Source organism: Eurosta solidaginis, chromosome 2 (assembly GCF_040869045.1).
Source record: "Eurosta solidaginis isolate ZX-2024a chromosome 2, ASM4086904v1, whole genome shotgun sequence".
In the NCBI taxonomy this organism is placed as follows: Eukaryota; Metazoa; Arthropoda; class Insecta; order Diptera; family Tephritidae; genus Eurosta; species Eurosta solidaginis.
The window spans coordinates 191,289,523-191,302,940 of record NC_090320.1 but is presented as its reverse complement, the minus strand read 5'-3'; the positions used below and the strand labels follow the sequence as shown (position 1 = coordinate 191,302,940).

Here is a 13,418-nt window from a genome sequence, read left to right as displayed (position 1 = left end):
ATATCGTCCCCCGCTTACCAGGAGCATGAATGTGCCAAAATGAAAATGTTGGGAAATCGAGTTTCAAAGTTTATTGCTCCCTCAAAATTAGAAGAATTAGTTTCTAATGTAAAAGTGTACCTATATATTATATTCACACTATTCACTCTTTCAACTGAGATAATCGCTCTGCTCGCATCATTTCTATTTTCCGAGATTTAGCACATTCATTTTTCTGGCACAACATAAATTTTAAAAACTGATCTAATTTTTTGTTAACACAGCTATACAAGAAAATTAAAAGTAGTTGGATCAGGTAACGCGACTCATGTTTTCTATACATTTTGATGCGCTGAATCCAAATACGCTATAAGAATTGGCCCAAGTGGTCATGGTATGGCCTTAACCTCAAAACACGTAAAAAATCACTGCAGATTGATTTTTAAATAATGTTAGGGCCAAGCCAAGGCGTGCTAGGCCAATTCTGTTGGCAGATTGGGATTCGGAGCATCACAGTACTTGGGAAAACATCCGCGGCTTTGACTTATAGAAAGAATGAATGTAAATGAAAAAAGTTACACATTCAATTCAATTTCATATACACTAATGTGTTTTTATTTAAGATATTATTGCAAACTTAGAACTAGCTCTTATTCTCATCAGATTCAGAATCTTCTGAAATATTGGGTTTGGGTAAAGCGTTGCCCTCAAGATTTTTATAAAAAGAATGGTATTCTTTTGATATAACCAGTTTTTTACACAATTATTTCAAGTATTTTTGTTTTGATTCGAGAAGAGGCAACGGCTTCGACTAAATCGGTTTTTCTTCAATTAAACAACTATCTTTTTTTCGGATATTTAGCTATTAAAAATTCTTCATCGGTATAATTTTTTATGAAGAATACCTTCATAATACAGCTCATCTATTGTGTATCTCAACTAGCATATATATCGCATGGGTAGTTTTGTAGATCCCTGAGTAAAATAATCTATAATATATAAATAAGTCGGGTTTTCCTTCCTGACGCTATAACTCCAGAACGCATGAACCGATTTCCACGGTTTTGCATTCGTTGGAAAGATCTCGGGCTCCGCGAGAAAATTCATGATCGACGCACAGGGTCTCGAGATATAGGCCAAAACGTGGACCCGAGTACCCATAGAATGTGTTTATAGGATATGGATATGAAATGAAAGCTGTTGATGAGTCCTTTAGTAGAGGGTAATTTCCATAACCCTGTGTTACTAGGGTCTCGAGATATAGGACAAAACGTGGATCCGAGTACCCGTGGAATGTGTTTTTAGTAGAGGGTAATTTTTCTACCCCTGGATGACTAGGGTCTCGAGATATACGCCAAAATATAGACCCGGGTACCCTTAGAATGTGTTTATAGAATATGGATAACAAATGAAAGCTGTTGATGAGTGCTTTAGTAGAGGGTAATTTTCATACCCCTGGGTGACTAGGGTCTCGAGATATACGCCATAATGTGGACCCGGGTACCCTTAGAATGTGTTTATAGAATATGGATAACAAATGAAAGCTGTTGATGAGTGCTTTAGTAGAGGGTAATTTTCATACCCCTTGGTGACTAGGGTCTCGAGATATAGGGCAAAACGTGGGCCCGTGAATGCCTAGATAGTGTTTTTACATTATGGGTATCAAATTGAAGCTGTTGCTGTATGCTTTAGTACATAGTAAGTTTTACACCGCTGGGTGAGTAGGGTCTGGAGATATAGGCCAAAACATGGACCCGGATACCCCTAGAATGTATGTACATTATGGATATCAAATGAAAGCGTTGCTGAGAGCTTTAAAGTAATTTTCATTGTGATATTCGATTTAGTCTCATCAACCTGGCAAAAGTGATAAATATGCATGCGAAGCCGAAATAAAGACAAGAATTATAATACCTATTTACATACGTCCTATTCGATTTGTCTGAAATTTGGTAAATAAATTTGCCTATATTAGTATTTACGATACTTTTTTCCGGGAAGTACACCACAGACGGACTAGAACTGGGACTGAGACTGACACTGAGATTCGGAGTGGGACTGGGACTGAGACTCGGAATGGGACTTAACCAAAATACATACCACCCTCTGGTACTGGCAATAAGATATGAAGAAGAATGAGAAAAACTTGAGAGAAGAGAAAAGGAGAAGGAGAAGGAGACTGAGAAAGAGATAGAATGAGACGAAGATGGAGATAGATGAAGCGAAAAATACGGAGGGAGGATTATGAAAAAGTGTAGAGGGGCGAGGGCAGAGTTAGACGGAAGAAGCTTATTAAATTGTATGCAGATAAACCAAATTTAGGGTAGAACGTCTGCCGGGTCTGCTAGTTATAAATAAAAAAATCGTCATACAATTGTATGTGAACCCCGAAAAGTTTTGGTGAGTTACGAGTTGGTGCCCAATATTCAGGCACGTATACCGGAACATTCGAACGTACGAATGTGTGCTGTTCTTACTTTTTTCAAAAATCCTTTAGCCATATCAACGAATGTGTCATACAAACAGAAAAATCATTACATTCTTGCCAGCCAGAAACATGAATGTGCTACATTCATTTTTCTGGCTCAACTTTGTGTGACTGAATTGTACATTCATGAAAATGGCACTGCAAATTATAGGGGATTTCATGTGCGTAGGAAGCTCTAGATTTAAGTAGAACCTAGAGAATATAAAGGGTAATATAACGAGGCCTATAACGCAAAATCGAAAAAATTGCACGTTGCAATTTGGTTAGTGGGCGACGATATATGTTTCAAAAAGAAACACAATTCTGTGATCATTAATGTTTTTATGGGATACTGCCATCATTTACAAGGCTACACTGCTAAAATTTTACATGACCAACTGCACAAGATTGCCTTAAAAACTGTAATTGCCTATCTTGAAAAAAGCATCGACTTCAAAAACGGTTGAACATGTTGTGTTATTATTTACAACCATCTTTTGTTTTCAAAATTGGATTGCCCTCGATTATAATAACAAAATCGGTTGATTACCACGCCCGCTTCCTCTATAAAATATGAAAATACACATATAAAACACACATACAAATTCGAGATTTGCAGCATCTATCGCACTTTCCCCTGTATTTGGCAATAGAAAAATTTATATTGTTCATAAAAATAAATTTACAAAGCAATTTCCAATAATAATGAATGGAGTGCGGACGACCGACTTCGCTAAACATTTTCATATACACGTCAAAGTTTAAACATTTAAAGATCCATAAAGCTACATGTTTGTCACCCGATCGAAAAATACGGCACAGAGTATAGACAAATTTTCAAGCACGGAAGGTTTCAAACACGGGTCAAATTTCTGTAAGAACGAAAAGGCAATCTGGTAACCAATGTTCTGAAAGTGCTCAGATTCTAAAGGGAAGTATTCTAGGTCTTCTTAAATGGAGGCGGCATTGAAGCACTCAGCGATGTTGATAATGTTCCACCCACTATCCCGCTTGATACACTTTCGGGTTTCGAATTAATCACAGTGATTAATAAAGCAAACCTACTCTTTTCCCTTCACCCCTCGCCAAAAGTTAGCAGTACATTACTCCTATGCGATACTGTGAAACGATTTGAAGCTGTGAAATTAAAATTGCAGCTATCAGAGGACCAGATTTATCATCTTCAATATTGTCGATTTCGCAGCAAAATTTTTAGCGAGGCCATGAAAATCTATCACAAACATTTCGTTAGTTCAAGTAAACTCAAAATGCAATAATTGCGTTTCTTTAAAAGACTATAAAGGAAAACATCGCTATAAAATTGATCGAAATTGCCAAATCGGCAAAAACGAAGTAACATTTTTTAACTGCAAATTACAGTTTTTGTTGAAGTGTCGTTTTTTTTAAATTGGCTTACTTTTCTTTTTCATTTCTCCACTTGCCTACTATTTGAGATTTGCAACTTTGTTACCTCTTTTATTGCTACATCCGTCTATGGCATTACTACTACCAAATGCGTATGGGAAATTTTTATTTTTCGTTATTTTTGCTTGTTTATGCGACTTCATCATCTGTCAGCTGACGTTTTTCGTTTTAGTTATTGTCCTCGTTACGCACAACCATTTTTTTGTGTGAAAAGCGAAAGTCTGCTCCTTCGATTCAGCGCATGAAAGTGAAAGAGTTTCCTTCGCTGTTGATTGGATGGAATGCATATGTTGCTTTTATTATTGCAGCAATTTGAACATGCACATTAGGGTGTGTCATTTTTGCAAAAATTGGTGTCTTGTCTAAAACTGTCCAGACCGCCGTAGTAGTTTGGAAATAGTATGCTGGTGTACTATACCAAAGGGTTCTGGTTGAAGTCCCGGTAGACGTGACATCAAAAATTCTTTTGAAAAAAGTTTTCCAGATGGAATCGACTCAAAGAATGGGTATGACATACGCTCAGAGTATATTTTTCTCATGAAGAGCTACTCAGCAAAAATATATCTGCCAGGCTGATGCCTTTCGGAATCGGCATCAAATATGTTGGTAATTAATTTGTAGTAGAAACTAAAAGTGGCACATCCCAAATTGGAAGATAAGCTATGCCTCATTCAATGCCCAAAATGAACACATATAAGCAAATGAAGAGTTTACTCCAGTTCTCATATGGTTATGTTGTGTGATAACCATATTGTGACAGGAAGTTTTAGGTTCTTCCATGATTACTATGTAGGTACCCTTGTCTGAGCGCAAACATTTTCACAAGCATGTCGTTCAAACATAAAGATATATATAACCATTTCGTAGGGACTCGGAGTGGGACTGGGACTGAGACTGGAATAAAATACATACCACCCTCTGGGACAGGCAACAAGGGATGCAGAAGAATTAGAAGAAATTAAGAGAAGAGAAAAGAGAGACGAAGATGGAGATAGATGAAGCGAAAAAGACGGAGGGAGGAGTGAATAAAAGGATTAGGAAAAAGTGAACGGGGGGGGGGGGGGGGGGAGGGCAGAGTCAGACGGAAAAAGCTTATTAAAATGTATGCAGATAGGCCAAATTTAGGGCAGGACAACGTCTGCCGGGTCTTCTAGTAAAAATATAAAATAAGCGCTGTCTAAACTTAAACGGGATACATTATAAATAAAACCTAACTATTGTCGATAAATTTTCCTATTATTTTTAGGGAAACTGGATTTTCTTTTTATTTGAAAATTTAGAACGCCGATAAAACAAGATTCAATAAATAAATGTATTTATTATCGTTTAAAAAAATCTATTAAAAATATAAATGCTGTATTTTTTGCTGTTTGACGAGATCTATTTCCAGTTTTTGGTATACTGCTTTCTTATCTTTCCTAGACACTGGCGGGAGCGAAGTGTTTTATGCCGACTCGAAACGACATCTAGGAAATTACATCCGGCAATGTTTGGAGAGTATAGTTATATGGGTGTTATACACTTTGCGGGCCGGCTGAACCACTACTGGGAAGTGATCCTACTAAAAAATTTTTCAAAAAGTTTTTTTAATCTTACTTGTCCCGTAACTTCTACCTGACTCATAAGCCATATAAAATATTTTATTCAATGTATTCCTTTTATAACGCCTTATGATTTTAAGTTGGTTATAAATCTTATAAAAAAGGGTCTTATACAGCTAGTCGTGTCTTAAAATAATTCCTTATATGTGATCCGGTCTATGAAAAGGTGGCTGACGAAAAACAATTTTTCCATTTTTTTCTGGCTTCGATAGCTTTTGAGACGCTCTTTCACGTGGTGAAAACTAGAAAGTCCTAACTTGCTTAGAAGTGTACTAAAAATGTAGAGAAAGAAGAGCACAAATGAAAGACAATGAAGCCTTTGGTTCGTTCGATGCCACTTTGGTGGCTGGTGAAGCATCCTCAAAATTTTTTGATAGCATTTTTCGATGGCAATGGAGCCAAAATATCGATCAGAAACTTGTTTGTGCTTTGCCTTTTGGGCATGACTGTTCATAATGCAAAAGAAAAACTACTAAGAAACTGAAGAAATGCATTGTTTATCTATAACAGCTGTTTCTCGCAATTTCTTTTTTGAGTCATAAGCCACCTTTTCATAGACCGGGTCACATATAGGCCTTGTTTTATATAGGCTATCAGATAAACACACCTACACTCCTTTAGTTGATTGATAGAAATTTTATTTTTCGAACGGCGAGTTGTGCCGACTGTCAAATGAAATAATTATCTCCATGATTCAATCACAAGAGGTTTGCTCGGCAGACAAATTTTTTGGCAATTGCGGCCTTTTTGCTCCCATATCGAATTGACATCCGTTAACTGTGTTGTTTCTTTGCGATGGAAATAGGAAGCAATTAGTTTACAAATACCGGATAAGTACTGAACTGCATAATTCCTTAGAACATTTTTTTAAATTTTATAGTGAATTTATTAACTATGCCTCGATCCATTAGTATGACTGAACATTGAACATAGATAATTTTGTGAAAAAAGAGGACACCAAGAAATCGTACACTTTCGTTAACCTATGAATATACGAAACATAAACCAATTCAAAATTCATCGTTCAACGTCAAAACTTCTACTAGTAAATCGATTCACGTAAAAAAGTCATTAGTATGTAATGGAGATGCCAGAACGAAATGTACTCATTGGGCATGTTAACTTATTCAGCTAAAAGCCTAGAACAGGAGTCCATTGCTGATTCGCGTCCAAAAATATCGAGAGGGGTGACCTCGACAACAATAATCCGAAGGCGGAAAAGAAAAATTGTATCTCTGTCCGGAGATATTTGCAGTTGAAGTTGGCACTTTTCATGGGATTGTTGTAATGTCTTTGTGCACTGAAAAAGATTTTGCGTACAAAGGGATTTTGCACGCATTTAATTTTGATCTTACCTCATTGGTGGACCAGCCAGGGTAATTTTTTATAAGCTCGGCTGAAGGCCGCCACCGAAACCCGGGGTCATTTTTCGGTTTTTCGTCAATATCTTTTGAACGAGCTAAAATTTTTATTTCCGTCTTCGAAATATTATTATCGATGTCATTACGCGTTTTTTCACACTTCTCTCGATATTTTTGGGCGCGTATTAAAAGTCGACCTTCTGTTCTATTAATTCCGCATGTTTCATTTAAGAATTTGGGGAATCGGTTTATATTTGGAATATTTTGTATATAACGATTTGATATATTCGGATCTCGTCAGGTAGTATCAAATGAACGTATTCCGAATATTCTAAATTAACGATTGGTCCGGAACGCTTTCATGAATACTTAACGGAAAAGAGCTTTCCGAAATTTCAGAATAAAAAGGTAAATACTCCCTGTGTAGCAGGACCTCACAAAAGCTTTACTCTTCTGTCAAAGTCAAGGTAGGAATATAAAGTTCTAAGACAATAAGCTATTTTCTTTTATTTTTGTTTTTGTCGGTTCATTGCGGCTCCTGAGTATCATATCACCCCATGTCGGCTGCCTGTTCAAAATCGTGCTATCTCAAAATATTTTTCAAAAATTTCCCAATTCAGGATTTGTCACAAAACCGCCCTATATTAGAGTTAGATTGAGGAACGATTCATCTCAGAATGATTTTCATTAACTCCCTCTTATGACAAAATGCATTGAACTTATACTCATATAGAGAGTTTTTGAAACAAATTTGGAAATTTTTTTGAATAAAATTCTAACGTACGGCATTCTTCAAACAATTTCTGTAAGAATGACCAAACCAACATAACTTTATCAATTTACGAAATATTTTGTAGAAAATGAGTTATTTCCCCAAAAACTTTTGGCATTTATAAATTTATTATCACTACTAATATACAACCAAAAATACTTTTCTACTACAATTTTCACTGGAGTGTCAAAGATCTGTCATCATTGGAGAACAAACCTCTAGTAATTTAATCATGAATTATCCCTAAATTTTTAGGAAAAGATGTTCTTAAATTATTTTTCACACTTCACTACAATATTTAAAGGAAAAATCGAAAAAAAGCTTCTGCTCAGTAATTTGACATACAAGTCCAACCGTTGAGTGGATGAAAAATACTCTACGGAGAATTCGGAAAATAATCACTCAACGAATTATCAACAGTTGTGTATGCTGAAAGTGCCCATTAATTCGCTTTTTCATTTATTGAATGTGTGAGTGTTCGTTGATCAAGCGAAGAAAATTTTGTCATAAACATGTTTTGCAAATAAGACCTCAAGCGCGGAATATAAATTTTTTTTTATATTACTTATATGAGTATTTTATTTTAATTGTTTGATACTCTCATCTAATAAAATAGTAATTATAGTAGGTATGTTTACGAAATGATTTTCGAATGCCGGCAAACAATGCGTGCATTCATCTTGCTTTACTGCTTGTTAAGCAACGACTAAGCCACTACCGCGATTATCATAGTACTCTCAACCGCACAGTCAGAATTTCAGTTTTATAAAGCTCTACTCTAGACCAGAGCGCGAACAATTATTTCACTATCTGCAGTGCCTGTTTTCTAGACCCTGGTAGAAATAATGACGAGGCAACTTAAGAGTATTTAAGCGGCACAATCCAGGGGATTAAATTGTGAAGCTCCTACCATTGCTGTGCTGAATAAAAAGAATTTTGTTGTACAGAAGATCTGAGTATTTATTTGACAGTTTAGTAAGTGAACCGAAAATTCGTCTCAGCGCTAAGTCAGTAGCTTTGAATTGTGAATACATGAGTTATTTTTGAATCTTTATTCAAAATGAAAAATTAAAATCAGCACAGCATTTTCCGTTTGCAGTACCTGCATGCTTCCCTGAAGTGCACTGCGAGACAAAGCTCGCTCAAGCAAATATGTTTTTCCATTAACATTCAATCAAAAGAACTGCCCGAAGCGAATGAAACAATATAAAACAGGAAGTGAAAAAATCGTCAGTGAGCTGAATGGATTCGAGCTTACCTGTCAACGTTACATTTGATTTTGCATGTGAAGTTGCACAAAAGCACACATACATACATAGGAGCATGTAATCATAAACATACAAATGGAAGTGCATCAATATTTGTGAATGATTGTCTGACTCTTTCCTAGACCTTTATGATAACTCCTCTCTGCCGAAGCTAAATAAAATTTTCTTAAGAGCGCTGCAGATGGAGTATTATCACCCATAATATTGGTTATCAACCCACTGACTGGACGATCCGACACAGAACAGTTCAAGCTCACGGCGAATGCAGTTGACATATCAGTCATTGTAAGTTGGAAATCATAGCCAACAATTAGCTCTCTGATTAATCAGGCGCTTCGAAACATACATGCGTATGCATATGGAGGCGGTTTAACCTCCAACATTAAAAAAAAGACCGCTGTAGTTTTGCTTACTTGAAAATATATATGGTCCAGAACTGAAGGAGAGGGCGAAGAAAGCCGCGGTGGCGTGGTTTGTTTGCAAGAATACTCTCATTGGGTATTATGGCAGTTGTTTAAAGGACAGCCACACAAAAAAGTATTTATATTAAAAGCTAAATGGTGTATGCAGAGGTTATCACTTTTATTAGCACAACGGAAGATGAAAACGATCCCGACGCACAGTGTTTCGTGTAGAACAAGCTAGCTGGACAAAAACAAAGTTCTTATTCCAAGAAAAGTGTAATGAGAAATGAAAGAAAACAAACAAAATAACGGGATTTTTGCTTTTTTTTTGATATTTTTTCTCATATATATTGAGTAATTGAAGTAAGAAGGCAGGAGTGGCCGTAAAATGCATTGATTAATTTGCAAAATTTTTGTTGAATAGTAAGCTTCATATTTCTTTTAAGTGAACACTTATATATAATTTTTTTGATGGATTCTAAGTTCGAAGGTAAGTAAAATTTTTTAATAGTAATCCTTTCGCAATTAGAGTATTTTCAATATATTTAACATTCCGTTATTAAGAAGAAAAGGTATTTTTTCTCTATATTTTTAAATTTAGGGACAAAAAAGTTACATACATCCGCCGACAGCCAGGCTAAATTTTACATATCTTATAGTCGCAAGTATTCTCTAATAGTCCAAAGAAAAAACCATTGCGAATTCTTTCCACATCTATTTTTAATTTTTTTTTTTGTAAATTTAGTTATCTCTACATATAAAATAGGATGTATGTACGTACCAGCTCCGACGAGATATTTGAACCTTTAAAGCTGATCTACAAACGGCAAAACCAATCCCCAGGTACAGGGAACAAACACGTAGCCATAAAACACACAAAAATAAACGCGTAAGGTCAACAAGAGCACACCAAAAGCAAAAAGGTGAAGATCACTGACTTCAAGCTGCCACAACCTACCGCACCAGTCACCAAGGCATAAAACAGGTACATACAATGGATTGATGAAGATAAACCAAAACCAGGTTTCGGCAATACCAATGACGGCAACACTGCCCGTAGGTTTTTCGAAAATTCTGAGGCTAGTGCTGAGATTACGGGATTGGATGTAACGCTCATCAAAAGATTCGACACTCTCCTTCGCGCATTATCATCTGGGTACAATATAAATATCCAAAGATTTGAAAAATTTGCGGTCGAGACTAAAAAACTATACATAGATCTCTATCCATGGTTTAATATGCCTGTTACAGTTCATAAAATCTTAGTGCATAGTACTGATATTATAAAATCAGCAATTTTACCTATTGGTCAACTTTCTGAGGAAGCACAGGAAGCCCGTAACAAAGATTTGAGACGATTCAGGGATGATAACACACAAAAGCAGTCGCGTGAAGCCACGAATAGAGATCTTATGAATATGTTGCTTATAACATTGGATCCTTTAGTTAACAGTTTTAGGGAGATACCTAAGAAAAAATTTAAAAGTCTGACTTCAGAAGTCTTAAATTTACTGTCCCCCGATAATGTTGAGGAGTCAATAAATACCCCAGTTGTTTCAAGCTTTCACAGTAGTGTTGCTAATGCTCATGACTATTCCACAAGTGACTCATCGAATGAAAGTGATGAAAGCGAATAATAACATAATTATAAAAGATAACCTGCCCTATAACTTTTTGTTGGATCAGGTTTTATTTAATTTAAATCTATTGTCTTTTCTACTTTGTATTATACTTTACTTTTAAGTTTTTGTAATAAGTTATTTTCACATAATTAATTTAATTATTTACATTGTTGTTATTATTATTGTAATTCACTTTTACATTCCTGACTGGTACTATAAAATAATTTTCTAAAAATTGTAGTGCCAGGATAAATACTCAAATAAATACAAAATATGTATGTACATATGTACAGTCACTCACATAAATAAGTAGACACCCCTTTTTAGACAACTCTTACAATCTTCGCTTTCGCAAATTTATTTGAACTAATTTCCCATAAGAAAATTTGTAACGATCTATAACAAAAACTAAATTATATTTAAAAAATATTTGAAAAATTCGACGAATTTTCATAAAAAAATTTAATTTTTTTTTCGGAATTTTTTAGAGTATTGAGATTTGTAGTCCATTCAATTTAAGTACAATAAAGTAATATTCTTAAGTCCTTTAAATTTTTTTGGACCTATGTCACTTATTCAAATTAGTTACTGTATATGAAAGAAGCAAATGTATGCATATGAAGTAAAATTTTGGAAAAAAAATAAAAAAAAGAACATATGCCTGAAAAAAATGACGTAGTTGTAATAAATGACTGCATATGAAACGGAAAATCTCATAAAATAATTTTGTCCAGCTAGCTTGTTCTACACGAAACACTGTGCGATGGCATCATTGTATGAAATACGGCACATAAAAACTGGACACTTAGGCCGACTTTCAGAACGGCAAGTTAGCTTTTAAACTCGGAGTTAACCTGACATGAAACTCATACATTTTTGACAACTTTTTAACTCTGAGCTAAAAAAAAAATTGCCGTTCTGCAAGTGGACCTTAATGGCCAAGTATTTAGCGTTGGCAACAGCAGCCAAGCCCTAAACCTTTGGGTAGTTTGATTGCAGATAGAACAGTACACCATCATTTAATATACCTGAACTTCGAATATATACACACTTAAGTACATTGATATTTACGCAGTTTTTAAGCAATAATCTCACATAAATTCTTCAAGAATTGTTCTGGTGCGTACATCCATACTGGGATCTCAGTCATAAAAGGATTACTAAGAGGACGGAGTTGTTTTATAACATAACTCCTGATACATGCGGAGGCTTTTTCGTTTGGTCGTCAAACGATTTCCTTGTGAAGTCTTCATTTACCTACCAGGTCAGTCTTAACTAACCTAACCCATTACTAAATTTAACCCCCTCCAGCGGGTTAGGAAGCTTAAAATGTACCCGTAGTAGGTATGTCTGTCGTAAGAGGCGACTAAATTACCAAATTGATTCAAGAGGTTGGCAGCGAAATATACAGCTTCTCCAACCCATTTGTCAACCTCAACTACCCATGGCGAGTCCTGTTTCGTTAACAGCCGAGGCTCTGGCGATCATAAGTTCCTCATGGATCTAGGGGTGGAAGCGCGGGATGGCCTAGAAGGTTTCCTGTGGTCATACTAAATTGTTCCTGAGATGGTCGGTCTAGTACCTTAATGGTGCTTGTTACCCGAACGAAACGGATCTGCATCCGGCAAAGGACCATCAACATCGATAACACTCCCCAAGACCTTCGGGGAGTGACCTTATCGCTACAACAACAACAACAACTAAATTTAAGTTATGAGAAGCCACTTCGGATAGTATTAGATTTAAAAATTGTTCCCAAAACGATTCATCTTTAAATATGATCATATTAAATCGCTACAACAACACCATATGGTTCTAAAGGTTGCATACTTTTCTGCACACTTGATGCTGTTTCAGATTTTTTTGGCGATGAAGTTTTAGCATTTTGCGATTTTTGAATTTGGGGGCAAGTTTCGAGCCGACATGATCGCATTGCAGCAGTATGCTTTACCCACTGAGCTATCACATCTGTGCGAAAAAACATATCATAACACCTTATACATATGTATAACATATGTTTAGATATTCAAATTAAATTATAATTCTTACGTTTTGTGAGCAAACGAGAAATGCATACCGTTTTTTTAAGATTTTTTAGTATTTTTGAATTTGGTTTAAAAACGACCCAAGCAAATTAGAAAGCAGAGTAGTCAATTGGGAATTGAAATGAATTAAGTGTAATAATTGCCTTAACCCATGAATGGTTTTAAATTTAGTCTCAAATTGCTATCCGTGTAGAGAGGAAACACATCTCGTAATTGGTAAATATTATAACCGAGCGCTTATCGCTGGAAAGTACGTAAGAACATCTCTATGTCGTGCGAGTAATATTAAAGCGAATAGAAGACCCTGTAGACACTTTTCTGAACTAACTTTGGTTTATATGCATGACATTATTTGTTTGTATCTGCCTCTTATTAAATGTAGTTTTTGTCTAAAAAATTTTTGTTTAGTAGAAGGGAATAAATTGCAAGTAAGGAATATTACAAACTACAGTTTTATGATTCCTTATTGTTACG

At 35.5% G+C, this 13,418-nt stretch overlaps 1 protein-coding gene across 8 annotated transcripts in view; it reads right to left on the bottom strand.

Moving 5' to 3' along the window:
- Window positions 1–13,418, bottom strand: part of LOC137240422 (zwei Ig domain protein zig-8-like) — a 467,000-nt gene that overhangs the window by 143,305 nt on the left and 310,277 nt on the right. The gene's annotated exons all lie outside the window — the stretch shown is intronic.